We start from the raw sequence: 18,841 nt of genomic DNA, 5'->3' as shown, positions 1-18,841 counted from the left end.
AGCCTAAAAAAAGTGACTAAGTCCAACTAAAACTCGCACTTTGAAAACTTGGCATATAACTAGCTATCTCTCAGATCCTGAAGTACAATCCGAAGATGCTGCTCGTGCTCTTCTCAACTGCGGGAGTAGATCAAGATATCATCAATAAATTCAATCGCGAAGGAATCCAAGTAAGGCTTGAACACGAGGTTCATCAGATCTATAAATGTTGTTGGGGCATTTGTCAACCCAAATGACATTACTAGAAACTCATAATGCCATACCGAGTCCGAAAAGTTAGCTTAGGGACATCAGATGCCCTAATATTCAATTGATGGTAGCTAGACCTCAAATCAATCTTCGAAAACATCTTGGCACCCTGAAGCTGATCAAATAAGTCATCAAACCTTGGTAATGGATACTTGTTCTTGATAGTGACTTTGTTCAACAGTCAATAGTCTATGCACATCCTAATCGACCCATCCTTCTTCTTCACAAACAACACGGGCGCACCCCAGGGCAAGACACTAGGTCTAATGAAGCCTTTATCAAGAAAATCTTGCAGCTGCTCCAATTTTTTCAACTTTGGCAAGGCCATACGGTATGGCGGAATAGAAATGGAATGAGTGCTTGGAACCAAATTAATACCGAAATCAATATCCCTATCAAGTGGCATCCCCGGAAGCTCTACAGAAAACACATCTGGAAACTCACAAACAACTAGTACTAAATCCATGGATGGAGCCTCCGCACTAGAATCACGAACATAGGCCAAATAGGCTAAACACCTATTCTCGACCATACGTCGAGCCTTTACATAAGAAATAACTCTGCCGGTAGAGTGACCAGGAGTCCCTCTCTACTCTAGTCGAGGCAACCCCAGCATGGATAAGGTCACCGTCTTGGCGTGAAAGTCCAATATAGCATGATAAGGTGACATTCAATCCATACCTAATATGACATCAAAATCTACCATATCAAGAAGCAGGAGATCTATGCTAGTCTCAAGACTCCCAATAGTAACCACACACGAGTGATAGACACAATCTATAGTAATAGAATCTCCCACAGGTGGGGACACATACATAGGAGCACTCAACGAATCACGAGGCATAACCAGATATGAAGAAAAATAGGATGACACGTAGGAATAACTAGAGCCCGGATCAAATAAAACTGAAGCATCTCTATGGAAAACTAGAGCAATACTTGTGGTAACAGCGTCAGATGACTCAGCCTCAAGCCTAGCTGGGAAAGCATAACATAGGGGTTGGGTCCTACTACTCTGAACCACGTCTCTAGGACGATCTTTAACTGGCTGGCCTCCACCTCTAATGGCCTGACCTTCACATCTAATGGCATGACCTCCACCTCTGGTTGCCTAACCCCTACCTCTAGCTGGAGGAGCAGGCAGTGGAGCAACTGATGCTGGAACCATGGCACGAGAACCCTATTGTTTTGTGCTGCCCCGCGTCCAAGGGCAAAATCTAGCAATGTTCTTCGAATCACTAGAGTGTGACAGGCCCTCGATTGTTGTCACTGCTGCCCTTGGAACTGACCCTGTCGACCTGGGTAACCACCCTGAAAATTCTGGAGCGAAGGTGCACTAATAGGAGCTGGTGGTGCACTATAGGCTAGCTGGTCGAGATGAGAAACTTAAGGGTCGCGACTCCTTGAAGCACTATGTAATGCCTGGAGCGCCGACTGAAATGGCCTGGGAGGATGGCCTCTACCAAAAGTACCCTTGCCTCCAAACGTGGCACCACTGAACCCACCGAAATGACGAGGCCTCTTATCAGACCCTTGCCCCCTCTCCTGAGAAAGAACTATCTTGATCCTCTTAGCAACATTTGCAGCCGTCTGAAACACCCCCGGTCTCCTTAGCCATCTGTATCCTGATAGTGTAAGTGAGTCCATCAGTAAATCACCTCACCCTCTCCCTCTTAGTAGGAGGCACGATAAGGGCATGACGATCTAGATCTACAAAACGGGTCTCGTACTGAGTAACAGTCATACTGCCCTGCTAGAAACGCTCAAACTACCTGCGGTAATCCTTTCTTAGTGTGACAGGGAGGAACTTCTCTAGAAATAGCTGTGAGACATGATTACAAGTAAGTGTAGGTGACCTACCTGGTCTGGCCAATATATAATCTCTCCACCACCTCATGGCGGAACCCGTCATCTGAAACACAGCAAAATCAACCCCATTGGTCTCAACTATACCAATGTTCCGCAGCGCCTCATGACAATAGTCAAGATAATCCTGTGGGTCCTCAGAAGGTGCACCACCAAAATGAACTGGAAAGATCTTAGTAAACTTGTTCAATCTCAATAAAGCCTCAGAAGACATGGCGGGCCTATCACCGGCTTGTGCCGCAACAATCGGCTAGACTACCCCAACTGGGGGGGCTGCTAGAGTCTGATACTGGGAGCCATCTGCTCCGGAGTGTGAGTAGAGGGAGTCTGTGCTCCTCCCCCAGCTTGAGAGATGGGTGGTGCCACCGGAAATGTACCGTCCTGGGCCACACTCCCATAAGGACCACCAAATGGACTAGAGTGTCCTGAAGCACTATAGTGGCGGTGAACCCCTCCGGGACCTACGCTTGTCCGATAGGTACAGTCTGAGCTAGAACCCCCTCATCAAAATCTACCTGAGGCTCCACTGCTGGTGCTGCTGCTCGAGCTCTATGCTGAGCTCTGCCTCGGCCCCTGATGCGACCTCAGCCTCGACCTCTGCCCCTAGTAGGAGCTGCCACTAGGGGCTCCGGCTATTGTCCAACTGTAGATGCAGTACGTGTTCTCGCTATCTGCGAGAGAACAAGAATAGAAGAGTTCAATCATCTATGATAGAATAAAATCGCACATAGAGAAAAGTAGAAGTGATATTGTTCCTAAAATCTATAGCCTCTGGAAGATAAGTACAGATGTCTCCATACCGATTCTCTAGACTCTACTAAGCATGTTCGTGACTCGTGAAACCTAGGCAACGTAGTGCTCTGATACCAACCTTTCATGACCCAAAATCCCCACCTTCAAGACCGTGATGGCGCCTAAAAATTCTTAAGTCAATTTTAAACAATTTAAATAATTAAAACAAATAAAACTAAAATGAAGCTGAAATGAAGTACAAAGTGGCATAATAACCAAAATATCTAAGTACAACTCTCGGATCTGGAGTCACAAGTGCACGAGCTACTAGAAATTCTATAAATAGGGTCTGAAACTACAACTGTTTCGAATGAAATGAATAGTAAATGAAGAAAGAGGGAGGGGACTTCAAGGTCTGTGGATACCAGCAGATCTACCTCGAGTCTCTAAATCTGATAATCCGAGCTGAAACATCTCACGTACAACTGGGACCAGTAGCAAAATCTGCACAATAAGTGTAGAGCGTAGTATGAGTACAACCGATCCAATGCTCGAGTCTCTAAATCTGATAATACGAGCTGAAACATCTCACGTACAACTGGGACCAGTAGCAAAATCTGCACAAGAAGTGTAGAGTGTAGTATGAGTACAACCGATCCAATGTACTCCGAAAGTGTCGAGCCTAACCTCAACGAGGTAGTGACGAGGCTATGACAGGACACTCACATAATTTAACCTATACAAACATAGATATATGTTCAACAAAGTAACAAATAAAGATTTAATATACACGATTAGGAGGGGACATGCGAAAGGGGAACAAAATACGAACTACTACAGGAAGGACAACATAATCCAGTCAAATAAATCATCAACCAATGAAAACGGATAAACATAATGAATAAAGATGGCATGGCATCACCCTTCGTGCTTTTACTCTCAACCTCACCATGAAACGATAAACATGGCATGGCATCACCCTTCGTGCTTTTACTCTCAACCTCTCCGTGAAACGGTAAGTACGGTACAACATCACCATTCGTGCTTTTACTCTCTTCCTCACTATGCATTAATCAATAAATGAAGCAATAAACGACACGACATTAACACTCTCCCTTACCATGTAGTAGGGAATATAAAACATTTGGAGATAGCTAATGCAAGAAAAAACCTTACGTCAATAATGGTTCCAAGATGCCAAACCTCAATTTCCAAAAATGCTCAACCATCACAATTAATTCGTAAATGCGGAAAGAACGATCAAATAAATAACAATCTAATCTAAGCATGGATGTCATAATTAAAGAAAAGAAGTAAATCACAAGGGAACAAGTCTCATCCGCATGAGTTTAACCCAACAACGATGCATAAGTACTCCTCACCTCACACATACATTGTATCCAAATATTTAAACACATAGCAAATAGGAAAACAAGTCCTAATCCCTCAAGTCAAGTTTAACCACGACACGTACCTCACTTCGATATCAACTCAAAGCCCTACCCGGGCCTTTCCTCTAGAATCCACCTCCAAACCATCCGTATATAACCAAAATCAACTCGATAACATCAAATAATGCTAAGATAATCAATTATAATACATAAAGCTAGGATTTTTATACTTTTCTCAAAAAGTCAAACAAAAGTCGACCCCAGACCACTTGGTCAAAACCTGAGATTCGGACCAAAACACAATACCCATTTACTCTCGAACCTGATTATGTAATTAGTTTCTAAATCTGAACCCAAATTAAGGTCTAAATTCCGAATTTGCAAAAATCCCAAATTCTTCCTACATCCCTAGTTTTCTACCACGGAAGAACAAAGATTAAGGCTAGAAATGGAAAAAAAAATGAGTTAAAGTATACTAACCTATGAATTGGTGATGAATTTTCTCTTTAAAATCGCCTGTAGGCCAAGCTCTAATGGAAAGATGGTGGAAAATGGGTGAAATCCCGTTTTTGAAATGGTTAAATGACTGGGCATCAGGCCTTCTCACGTTCGCAAAGGGCCTTCCACAATCGCGGAGCCCAACAACCCAATCAGCCTACACGTTCGCGAGTTACCCTCTATACTCGCGAAAGCTTATACCCAGCTACCCACGTGTTCACGATCCTAGTGTCGCGTTCGCAAAGAGTAATGGTCAGTTCCCCCTCCAAGGCCCAGTCCCAGATTCCCCTTCGGGATCGTGAGAGAGGCTTCGTGATCGCGAAGCACATGACACCAGCTACAGCAAAAATTCAAGAAACTAGAATTTTCTAAGTTCGAAACACCCATAGCCTATCCAAAACTCACTCGAGCCCTCGGGGCTCCAAACCAAACAAGCACACAAGTCCAAAAATATTATATGAACTCGCTCGCGCAGTCAAACACCAAAATAATGCCTAGAACTACGAATCAGACACCAAAATGAATGAAAGTTTCAATGAAACATAGGAACTTTCAATTTTTAAACCGGACATCCGAATCACGTCAAATCTCTTCCGTTTTGCACCAAATTTTGCAGACAAGTCATAAATACAGTAATGGACCTACACCAAGTTCCGAAACCAAAACCAGACCCGGTATCAATAGAGTCCAACTTCAGTCAAACTTTTTAATTCTATAAACATTTAAGCTTCTAGTTTTTAGTAAATTGCGATAAATTAGGCTAGCGACCTCCAAATTTAATTTCGTGCATACTCCCAAGTCCCAAATCACGTTACGGACCCACCGGGTCCGTCAAAATACGGATCCGGGTCTGCTTGCTCAAAATATTGACCAAAATCAACTCAAATGAGCTTTAAAGCACGATTTCATATTTTAATCAATTTTTCACATAAAAGCCTTCCGAAAAAAGCAAGGACTGCGCACGCAAAACGAAAAAGACTAAAAGGAGCTATTTGAGGTTTCAAAATACATAATTAATGTTTAAAACTCTAGATCACCTATCGGATCATCACAACGCGCTAAATCAAATCAAGTACCAATTAAATCATGAAACATGCTTAACTGATGTAGCATGCCAAGTTAATAAAGAACTAATTAAAGTTGCCAAGTGTTAAATTGATATGGTTCGATCAATCACATGCAATCTTATCATAAAGATTTAGTGATAAATATGATGACTAATGTGAACTAATCAAATCCAAAGAGAAAGAGTCTTTTCCCTTACAACTAAAAATAGAGATCTCCATAAAAGCAAAAAGGCATGAATCAAAAGAGGAAAAGAAATACAACCATCAAGAATCCTTTCTCCACGGTGACGATCCACGAGTCTTCCATAAATCAGGAAGACTTCTTCGCAGATGGTGATCTGCAAGTCTTTCATAAATCAAGAAGCCTTCATCTCCGGTTGTGATCCGCAACTCTTGATCATGTACTCCACATTCGTGATCAAAGTCTGGCTTCATGTTCATGATTAATTCAACAAACAAGTTTAGTGTCATGACACGAAATTCCCACTCTCGGGACCATGATGATGCCTAACATTTCACTTGCTAGGCAAGCCAATGTTAGATATAGTTCTTTGCCTTTTATAACAATTCAAATCAAATGAAAACTAATAAGCTGAACAAACTGAAATAACAGCGATATCAAAATACAATCCCAGAACTGGTGTCATGAATACACGAGTGTCTAGAGTACTACAAATTATAGTCTGAATAAAAGCATAACCGTCTGAATTGAAATAAATAACTAAGGTAATGTAGAAGAGGACTTTAAGGCTGCAAACGTTGTGTAGCTATACCTCAAGTCTCCGTCAAGTACTAGATCTGAGCAATCTACTGACTGCCGTTAGGACCAACTCCAAAATCTACACAAGAAGTGCAGAGTGTAGTATGAGTACACGGGATCCCATATACGTTGTAAGTGCCGAGCCTAACCTTGACGAAGTAGTAACGAGGCTAAGGTGGGTCCCTTAAAATAACCTGTATGCAGTAATAATAATAACAGGGAAGGAAACAAGAAATAACGGTAAAGTAGCTAAATTATGAAAATGAGCTCAATCCTCGCAATCAGAGAACCCGGTGTCACACCTCCTTTTCCGAAGGGATAGGGAGTTTTTCCAATTAAAGTGACATTAATCTAAATAGGATTATTTATTGATCCAGAGTCACCACTTGGAATAATTTATGGTATCCCAAGTCACCGGTTTATTTTAAATCTCAAATCGAGGAAATTTGACTATGTTTTAAAGTCCGCAAAACCAAAAGATCGGGTGAGAAAGTTTGTTATACCCAGAGAAAGTGTGAGGCACTCTCGAGTTCTGTGGTTTTAGCATGGTCACTCAACTATTAATAATTGGCCTAATTATCTGTTTTATTACATGTTTAAAACTATTGTGCATTTTTAACTTTCTAACCGCTTTTAATTAATTATTTGCTTTTAGGATTTATGGATTTATTTAAATAAGTCATGATGTCACACACTTATTATTCTTGTACATATTACAAGTCACACCACGTGAAACGCACCCGCGATTTATAACATGTTTGTTATTATTATTATTTGAAGTTAAGGTCGAGTTGCGTGAAAGCACACTCGAATAGGGATTATGTATCATGACTATGCCAAGGGAACCGTACTCATAGTTACGATGATTTATATATTAATCACGCCTAACGCAACTAGCATGTGTTCCTAGTTATTCATTTCCTATATTTTAGATTGTTTTGAGGCCATAAATTATGGATAATTAAATGAGTTGTATCAAAATGTATGAACTAATAGCTCATCTAAACTTTTCAAAAACTACATAGAACCAAAGGCTTAAAACCATAAACTCAATCTACGTCTCAACATCTTTCAATCACTAATTTCTATATTTGCACATTGGTAATTAAGAGTTCACTATTAATGTGACAAACACTAACCAAATGAACACTATAACAATTACATCATGAAGGAAGTAAAATAGAGAGATAAGAGATTCCTATGTGCACTCCCGACAGGAAGAAAAAATAAATTAAAAAATGAAGACGATATAATGATCTAAATTCTTCAACAAAATAATTGCACTCAACCTCAAATTAATCCACGAATTATAAAGAATATAAACTAACACAGAAAATCAAATTAACTACAAAAATTTAGTTTGTATTATTATCACCACTTAGTATAAGGAAAATAAAAGGGTTTTAACATTTTAGGTGATTACTCCTAGTTAGTTTATGGAAATGGTGTATTAACAAGTAAGCTACGGATAAGGATATTATAATTAATTAATTAAGTAATTGATAGTTTAAATTAACTAAGAGATAATGACGGAACAGAATATCAAAGGAAAACTAATACAAAGAGGCAAAATTAATCATAACCCAAAAATTTAGATGAGAGAAGATCACATTGATGCAGTAGTATTATCAAAATGGTAGAAAATAGAAGCCGACCTTTAAAGGAAAAAAGCTTTGAAATTTGATGATATATTGAATCTCCCTGAATACATCGGAGAAGAGAGTACCGATATAACTCCAATACTACCCGAACCATCAACCAAAGACCACGGACGAAGATCCTTGAAATAGGGACCTCGACGAACTTAACGGACTAAGCTCAACTTAAGAGAACAACATCAGTTAGTGAAGATGGAGCTGTTGCAGCAAGAGAGCTGACCGGAGATGGTGAAACTCCGACGAAGTACCATCAAGGCAGTGACCTCAGCAAGCTTATTTCCTCATTCTTGAAAGGATTCCACAAGCTTTATTGTATCATCATCATCATCTCCATTAGTAAGAGAAATTAAGTTACTCTTCGATACGGCTTCGCTTTTAGAAATAGTAAAATCGTGAGTAGGGATTTCATCTTCGAAAGGGAGATTTTTGGAGAAGAGGAGTTGCAACTCTTTTTTTTTTGCTATTGGAAAGGTGGGGGTGGCCGCTGGTCCTTTTTGGAATTGGCACTGAGACTGTCACGACCCAAATTCCACTAGTCGTGATGGCACCTAACCCAACCAGCTAGGTAAGCCAACTAATAACTATCCAATTCCACTAATATTAATAAGACAATTAAGCAAAAGTAATTATCTAAATCTTATACATTTCCCAATGACTGGTAGTAGAAATCATGTGCTTCTAAGAATAGAATTTACAAAGCTGATATGAAGTAAATACATCTTCTGTTTGAAAAGTACATAAATAGAGTTTTTATAAATCTAAGGCTACCATGAACAAGAGGCAACTACAATAGGAATGCAGGTACATATTCAAATCTGGCAACCATCGAGCACAACAACAGTAGCCAACATCTGCACGCAATGTGTAGTAGTGTAGTATCAGTACAACCGGCCCCATGTACTGAGTAAGTAACAAACCTAACTTTAGGTTGAAAGCAGTGACAAGTTGGAACATAGGTCGGGTCCAACACCAATAGGCAACAACGGTTTATAACAACATAAAGCAATTAAATAAAGAAGTAACTCAGAGATAAAATGCTCAACTTTTTTATAGTTTTTCGAAAATAGTTCTGTTTTTCAAGTATATCAGTGAAAACCCAACTCCATTACCAAAAATGTCGAAAATACAAGTAAATTTGAAAACTGTTAGTTTTTCCCAAAATTCCTTTCAGAAGTAAATATGATGTTTCATTTTCTTTCCAGATAGCAAGTGCAAAATACCTCCCTATGCCCATATGTCAATATATGTGAGAAGTCATGAATGACGTGATACCGTAAGACATGAGGAAAATACATCTTTATGCCTATATGTCATGTGCATGTCAAATGCGATGCAACTCAGTAATAAAACCATATGCATACTCTCAGTCCTCCCAGTCACTTAGTCCTCACAATCACTCTATCCTCCCAACCACTCGGCACTCGCACTCAGCAGGTACCTGCGCTCATTGAGGATGTGTACAGACTCTAGAGGGGCTCCTCCAACCCAAGCGCTATAACAAGCCAATCATGGCATATATCAATAAAACATGTTGCGGCATGTAGACCGATCCCATATATATACCCTCACCATCAGGCCGTTGGCCTCACTCAGTTATCAATCTCTCCAGTCTCTCGGGCTCTCAATGTCATGAAATATCAGCCCCAAAATAATGATGTGTTGTATCAATAAATAGTAACAGAAACCGAAATATGATATGCATATGAATGCATATGATTGAGTATATAATGCAATGAAAGAAATAGCTCCACGAAGAAATAAATCTCAGTGGGTCCGAATAGGATAAGAATGTAGCATAGACATGGATTCTAGCATGGATCACAACTCAATAGCTCAAGTACTTAGAAATTTCATGGTTACAAGTAAGATCAGATAACTACACAGTACTACAGAAATAACGGAGTCACATTTCACACGGTGCATGCCCATACGCCCATCACCTAGCATGTGCATCACCTCAACACCGATCACAGAGCACATAATTCGGGGTTTCATACCCTCAGCACTAAGTTTAGAATAGTTACTTACCTCGAAAAAGTCAATTCCAATACTGAGCAAGCAAACCGACGCTCCAAAAATGTCATCCCGCACGTTCCAATCTCTGAACGTCTCAAAACTAACCAAAAACAACTCAAATACATCAAACAATGCTAAAGGAACCAATCCCAATCGAAAAAGTTTGAATCTTTAATTAAAAGCCCAAAATCGGCCAAAAAGCCCAACCCGGGTCGGCGCCTCAAAACCCAATAAAACTCATAAAATTTGACAACATATTCAATTACGAGTCCAACCATACTAGTTTCACTCAAATCCAACTCCGAATCGATGTTCAAAACTTAAAAATTCACTTTATCAAATTTTAGAGAAAACCCCCAAATTTCAATTTAAAATCATCAATCAATTACCAAAAACGAAGATGGATTCATGAAATATAACTAAAATCGAGTATAGAACAGGTACCCCCAATCCATATGACAAAAATCGCCTCAAAAAATGGTCAAAATTCAAGCTTCCCAACTCAAAATATGACCAAATGAACAAACATTCGATATTAAGTACTTTTGCCCAGTTGTTTTGCCTTGTTTTGCATGTCAAACGATTCCAAAACATACTTTTGGTGCCTCCAATAGATTCCTTGTGAAATTTCAGTAAAGATAGGCTTTTGAATCACTCCATTTGACCTTAATGATAGAGATATTTTGGTTTCAATATTTGGAAATAGTGCAGATTTTTAAATACGAAGTCAGTGGCAATTTCGTAATTAATCTGAAAAATGTGGTAACCCAATTCTTAGTAAAATGACCATAAAATCCTCATACGATGTCTAAATCCAACGATTCTTTTTGATACAGATATGTAATTACGATACGGACCTAGTGCTTCAAACAAAACAGAAATCGGAGCTCATTTGTTCAATGTGGTACCATTTATGCTTGAAGAAACGACGTCGAAACATAAGAAAAATGAGCACAACACAACCCAATTGTATCCAAAACTCACCTGAGCCCCTTGTGACCCCGTACGAACATACCAAAAAGTACCATAACATGATACGGACTTACTCGAGGCCTCAAATCATGCATAACAACATCGAAACGATGAAACACACCTCAAATCAAACTTAATGAACTTTCAAACTTTCGACTTCCAAAAACTTGCGCCAAAATATATCAAATCGACTCGGAATGAACTCAAATTTTGCACACAAATCCTAATACATCATAAGGAGCTACTCCTGCCCCGAAACTACCAAGTGAAGTGCAAATGCTCAAAACAACCGTTCGGATCATTACAGAGACTGTCGTTGCTAGGTTAAGGATTTGGTAGTGTCTTCTTGTCGCGACCCAGATTTTCCACCCTCGGGAGTCGTGATGGCGCCTACTAATATAAGCTAGACAAGCCAATCCTTTAACTACTTACTTCTTTATCCAATTATTTCTTTTTAACAAATATAAGGCGGTAACATGATAACAGCGGAAGATCCAAATTTAAGCGGAAGACAACAATAAAATATATGAAATTTGTATCTATTACAAATACTTAAGTCTTAACCACCCAAAACCTGGTGTCATAGTGTCACAGATGGTCTAAGATTGCTACATACAAAGTCTAAAGAAATAACAGTATGTTGTTTCTGAATAAAAGGGAAAATGAAACAGGAAATAAGGATAGAGGGAGACGCTAGAGCCTGCGGACGTCTGCAGGACTAACTCGGGCCTCCTAATGAACAAGAATCAGCAATTCCACTGCGATCCGGAGTCTACAACACTGGGGTCTGCACAAAAGAGTGCAGAGTGTAGTATCAGCACAACTGAACACATGTGCTGGTAAGTGCCTAGCCTAACCTCGGCAAAGTCGGGACGAGGCTAGGACCAGACTACCAAATAAACCTGTGCAGTTATATAATATACAGCGGAAAGTAAAGCAGGAATAAACAAGTAAAGATGGTAGGGGGAAACATGTTGCGGGGGTATACCAGTATTAACAGTAAATCCAGAGTAACAGGCTAAGGGCAGCTTAGAATTCATAGCAAAACAAAAGAAAGCTAATATCCAAATTAAACACACTTGTACCAATAATTGTTACGGCGCGCAACCCGATCCCAATATATAACAACATTGTTGCGGCGTGCAACCCGATCCATATCATTTATCATTGTTGCGGCGTGTAACCCGATCCACATACATCATTGTTGCGGAGTGCAACCCAATCCATATATAATATTGTTGCGGCGTGCAACCCGATCCACATATAATATTGTTGCGGCGTGCAACCCGATCCACATATAATATTGTTGCGGCGTGTAACCCGATCCATATATAATATTGTTGCGGCGTGCAAACCGATCCATATATAATATTGTTGCGGCGTGCAACCCGATCCATATATAATATTAACAACAATAATAACAAGAGTCCCGACAAGGGATCAATAAGGTCTATGCTATCCTATCAAGGGATTCGACAACATAAGTAATTACGTCCCGGCAAGGGAGAAACAGCTATAACCAAATTTGTTACAACATCTAACTACCTCAGCTATAACAAAACTTCTTACAACACCTAACTACCTCAGCTATAACCAAACTCGTTACAACAGCTAACTACCTCAGCTATGACCATAATCCTTACCCAACACAAAGAATCATCAACCTAAGCATACGTAATATCAATTAAGAACACAATGGAAGGGAACCACAACTCAACAATAGCCCGGCGAGTGGGCAACATAATGATCTCTTCTCTTTCTCACTTTTACTTCACAATTCACTTCACAACTCGAGCCAATGCTCTAGAGTTCCAATTATCACTTATACTTTCACAATTCATTATACAACTGGAGTCAACGCTCTTCAATGTTCATAAGTCACAATTCTTTCAACAACTTTACACAACAAATAGAAATCTTCACCAAGGCATGTATAATACAACGAAATAATGAAAATCACAATATAAGACTCACGGTCATGCTAGATACCAACGTATAGATACTCGTCACCATGCCTATATGTCGTACTCAACAAGAAACAAATAGCAAATAGGACACAACTCCAAATCCCTCAAGCTAAGGTTAGACCGAACACTTACCTCGAACTTCCACGGCCAACTTAAGCCTCAAACACCGCCTTTCCTTTCGAATTTGGCTCTAAATCAATTGTATCTATACATAATTGACTTCATAACATCAATAAACGCTAAACAATCCAATTTCAATGCTTAATTATAGCTTTCTAATCATTCTTCCCAAAAAGTCAAAAATTGATCCCAGGCCTGCTTGGTCAAAACACGAGGTTCGGACCAAAACCCGATCACGCATTCACCCACGAGCCCGAATATATAATTTGTTTTCAAATCTGACCCCAAAACGAGGTCAAATTTCCAAATAATCAAAAAGCCCTAACTCTACCTAAATCCCTAATTTTCTACCCTTAATCACCTGTTTTAGGCCTAGAAATCTAGTGGGTGTTGATAAATATGGAAGAAAACAAGTCAAAGATTACTTACCCAAGAGGTTATGGTGAAGAAGTTCTTCAACAATCGCCCAAGAGGTGTGGAGAAGATGAAGTTTGTGAAAAATAATGAAAATCCCGTAATGTGTTATGTTTTTGGAACTTAAAATAACTGGGCGAAATTACCCATCACGTTCGCGATGGGTTAGGCCTGCTAGGCCTTCGCGTTCGCGGAGGACAGCTCGCGTTCGCGGAGAAATGACCCCTCGAGCCTTTGCGTTCGCATCCATGTGGTCGCGTTCGCGTAGGTTTAATGCCCCACCCCCTGCCCAGGCTCAATTAGCCTTCACGTTCGCGTTACTAGGCCCGTGTTCACGAAGGGAAGACCCCCCCCCCAATGCCTCGTGTTCGCTACTTGGGTTACACGTTCGCGTAGAAGGAATTTCCTTCAGCATAATTAACACATTGCGTTCGTGAGGGTCCTCCCGCGAACGCGAAGAAGGAAATATCAGAATACCAACAGCTGAAAACCTGTAACTTTTTAAGAGTTTAAAACCTTCCGAAACTCACCCGAGCCCTCGGGGATCCAAACCAAACATACGTACTAACTCGAAAGCACCATATGAACTTATCTGTGCGATCAAATCTCCAAATTAACATCATTAACATCGAATTAAACCTCAAAATCAATGAATTATTTCAAACTTCTTAAAACATCAAAATTTGCAATTTAGGTCCGAATCACGTCAAATGACATCTGTTTCTTACCAAACTTCACAGAGTTATCTTAAATCACATATAAGACTTGTACCGACGCCAGAACAAAAATACGGGCCCGATACCAATATGTTCTAATCAAAGTTTATTTCAAATTCCTTTAAACAATTTCAGAAAATAATTTTCTTTAAAAATTCATTTCTTGGGCTTAGACCTCAGAATTCAATTCCGGGCATATGACCAAGTCCCATATTTTCCTATGGATCCTCCGGGACCGTCACATCACGGGTCCGGGTCCGTTTACCCAAAACGTTGACCGAAGTCAAATTAACTCATTTTATAGTCAAAACTTATCATTTTTCATAGATTTTTCATATTTAGGCTTTCTGGCTACGCGCTCGAACTGCGCACGCAAATCGAGGTGACGTTAAATGAGGTTTTCAAGGCCTCGGAACACAGAATTCAATTTAAAAGCAAGTGATGACCTTTTGGGTCATCACATTCTCCACCTCTAAAACAACCGTTCGTCCTCAAACGGGCATAAGAAGGAAGTACCTGAGTCAGGGAAAAGATGAGGATAACGGCTCTGCATATCGGACTCGGACTCCCAGGTCGATGCATAAGGAGGCTGACCTCTCCACTGAACAAAAACAGAAGGAAAACTCTTCGATCTCAACTAACGAACCTACCGGTCTAGAATAGCTACCATCTCCTCCTCATAAGACAAGTCCTTGTCCAACTGGACAATGCTGAAATCTGACTTGGGATGGATCGCCATAATACTTCCGAAACATGGACACATGAAACACTTGATGCACGGCTGATAAGCTCGGCGGCAATGCAAGTCTATAAGCCATCTCTCCTACTCGATCAAGAATCTCAAACGGACCGTTGAACCTAGGGCTAAGCTTGCCCTTCTTCCCAAATCTCATCACGCCCTTCATAGGTGATACTCGGAGCAATACCCGCTCACCAACCATTAAAGCCAAATCTCGAACCTTGCAGTCGGCATAACTCTTTTGCCTGGACTGAGTTGTACGAAGCCTATCCTGAATAATCCTTACCTTGTCCAAGGCCTCATGAACCAGATCTGTACCCGACAATCGAGTGTCTCCCGGCTCAAACCATCCAACCGGGGAACAACACCGCCTACCATATAAAGCCTCATAAGGAGCCATCTGGATACTCGATTGGTAGTTGTTGTTGTAGGCAAACTCTGCTAACGGCAAAAACTGATCCCACGAGCCTCCAAAGTCAATGACACAAGCTCGGAGCATATCCTCCAAAATCTTAATAGTCCGCTCGGACTGCCCGTCCGTCTGAGAATGAAATGTTGTGCTCAACTCAACCCGTGTTCCCAACTCTAGCTGAACTACTCTCCAGAAATGTGAGGTAAACTGTGTACCTCGGTTCAAAATAATAGACTCGGGCACACCATGAAGACGATTAATCTCTCGGATATAGATCTCAGCTAACCTATCAGAAGAATAAGAGACTCCCATAGGAATGAAATGCACTGACTTGGTCAGCCTATCAACAATAACCTACACTGCATCGAACTTCCACCGAGTCTGTGGGAGTCTAACAATGAAATCCATAGTGATCCGCTCCCACTTCCACTCAGGAAGCTCAATCCTCTGAAATGAACCACCAGGCCTATGATGCTCGTACTTAACCCGCTGACAATTCAAACACCGAGCCACATATGCAACGGTATCCTTCTTCATTCTCCGCCACCAATAATGCTGCCGTAAATCCTGATACATCTTCGCGGCGCCTGGATGAATAGAGTACTGACAGCTATGGACCTCCTCTAAAATCAACTCTCGGAGCCCATCCACATTAGGGACAGAAACTCGACCCTGCAATCTCAAAACTCCATCATCATGTAAGGTAACCTGCTTGGCACCTCCACACTGCACCGTATCTATAAGGAGACACAAATGGGGATCATCATACTGTCGATCACGGATACACTCCAATAATGAAGAACGAGTGACTGTGCAATCTAACACACAGCTGGGCTCAGAAACATCCAACCTCACAAACTAATTAGCCAAAGCCTGAACATCCAAAGCAAGCGGTCTCTCACCGATCGGAATATAAGCGAGACTGCCCATACTGGCTGACTTCCTACTCAAAGCATCAGCCACCACATTGGCCTTTCCTGGATGATATAAGATAGTGATATCATAATCTTTCAACAACTCCAACCACCTCCTCTATCTCAAATTCAACTCCTTTTGCTTGAACAAATACCGAAGAATTTTGTGATCCGTGAACACCTCACATGCCACGCCATACAGATAATGCCTCCCAATCTTAAACACGTGAACAATGGCTGCCAAATCTAAATCATGAACCGGATAGTTCTTCGCATAAATCTTCAACTGCCGCGAAGCATAGGCAATGATCTTGCCATCCTGCATCAATAATGCACCAAGCCCAATACGAGACGCATCGTACTAAACTGTATAAGGCCCTAAACCGGTGGGCAAAACCAACACCGGTGTCGTAGTCAAAACTGTCTTGAGCTTCTGGAAGCTCGCCTCACACTCATCCGACCATCTGAACTGGGCACCCTTCTGGGTCAACTTGGTCATCGGGGCTGCGATAGATGAGAACTCCTCCACGAACCAACGATAGTAGCCTGTCAATCCCAAGATACTCCGAATTTCTGTAGCTAATGCTGGTCTAGGCCAGTTCTTGACTGCCTCAATCTTCTTCAGATCAACTTGAATACCCTTTGCTGATACAACATGACCCAGGAATGCAACTGAACTCAACTAAAACTCACACTTTGAGAACTTAGCATATAACTGACTATCCCTCAAGGTTTGAAGAACCACCCTAAGATGCTTCTCGTGCTCCTCCCGGCTGCGGGAATATATCAATATATCATCAATGAAGATTATAACAAACAAATCCAACTAAGGCCTGAACACTTGGTTCATCAAATCCATAAAAGCTATTGGGGCATTTGTCAACCCGAATGACATAACCAAGAACTCATAATGCCAGTACCAAGTGCGAAAAGCTGTCTTAGGGACATCGGATGCCCTAATTCTCAACTGATGGTAGTCAGATCTCAAGTCAATCTTCGAAAATACCTTGGCACCCTGAAGCTGATCAAACAAATCATCAATCCTCGACAATGGATACATATTCTTGATTGTAACCTTGTTTAACTGTTGGTAATCAATACAATCGATCCATGCTTCTTCTTAACAAACAACACCGGCGCACCCCAAGGCGAAACACTATGTCTAATGAAACCCTTCTCAAGCAAGTCTTGCAACTGCTCCTTCAACTCTTTCAACTCAGGCGGGGCCATACGATACGGCGGGATAGAAATGGGCTGAGTGCCCGAAGCCAAATCAATGCAGAAATCAATATCCCTGTCGGGTGGCATACCCGGCAGGTCTGAAGGGAATACCTCAGGAAACACATGAACAATGGGCACAAAATTAATAGAAGGAACCTTAGCACTAGAATCATGAACATATGCCAAATAGGCCAAACACCCCTTCTCGACCATATGCCGAGCCTTTACATAAGAGATAACACTACGGGTAGAATGACCAGAAGTCCCTCTCCACTCTAAATGAGGCAAACCCGGTAAAGCTAAGGTCACGGTCTTGGCATGACTGTCCAAAATAGCATGGTAAGGTGATAACCAGTCCATCCCTAATATGACATCGAAATCAACCATGTTCAGAAGAAGCAAATCTACACGAGTCTCAAGACCTCCAGTCACTACTATACATGAATAATGGAAACGATCCACCACAATAGAATCACCCACCAGTGTAGACATATAAATAGGGGAACTTAAAGAATCACTAGGCATGACCAGATACGATGCAAAATAAAACTGAAGCTTCTCTACCACAAACCAGAACAATACCTGCACCTCCACCTCTAATACCTTTACCTCTACCTCCAGCATCTCTACCTCCGCCTCTAATTCCTCTACGTCCACCTCCAACTAACTGAGCGGGCTGGACGAGTCCCTCAATGAACCTCCTCACTCTCTCTCACAGTGGAAAGTATGATAAGAGCATGACGATCCAAGTCGAGGAATATGATCTCGTACTGAGTAACAGTCATAGAACCCTGCTGGAGACACTCAAACTGCCTCCGATAGACCTCTCTCTAAGTGATGTGGAGAAACTCCTCCAGAAATAATTGCGTGAACTATTCTCAAGTCAAAGCTGATGACCTGACTGGTATAGCTAATCAATAATCCCTCCAACAGGTCTTGGCGGATCCAAACAAGCAAAAAGTAGCAAAATTCGGCCCCATTGGTCTCCACGATCCCCATGTTCCTGAGAACCTCATGACGGCTGCCTAGATAATCTTGGGGGTCCTCAGAAGATGCACCGCTGAAAGTAGTAGTGAAGATCTTGGTGAAACTTATCCAACCTCCATAAAGCCTACGAAGACGTAGCTGA

This window comes from Nicotiana sylvestris, chromosome 8 (genome assembly GCF_000393655.2).
Source record: "Nicotiana sylvestris chromosome 8, ASM39365v2, whole genome shotgun sequence".
Classification (NCBI taxonomy): Eukaryota; Viridiplantae; Streptophyta; class Magnoliopsida; order Solanales; family Solanaceae; genus Nicotiana; species Nicotiana sylvestris.
This window is presented reverse-complemented; position numbering follows the sequence as displayed.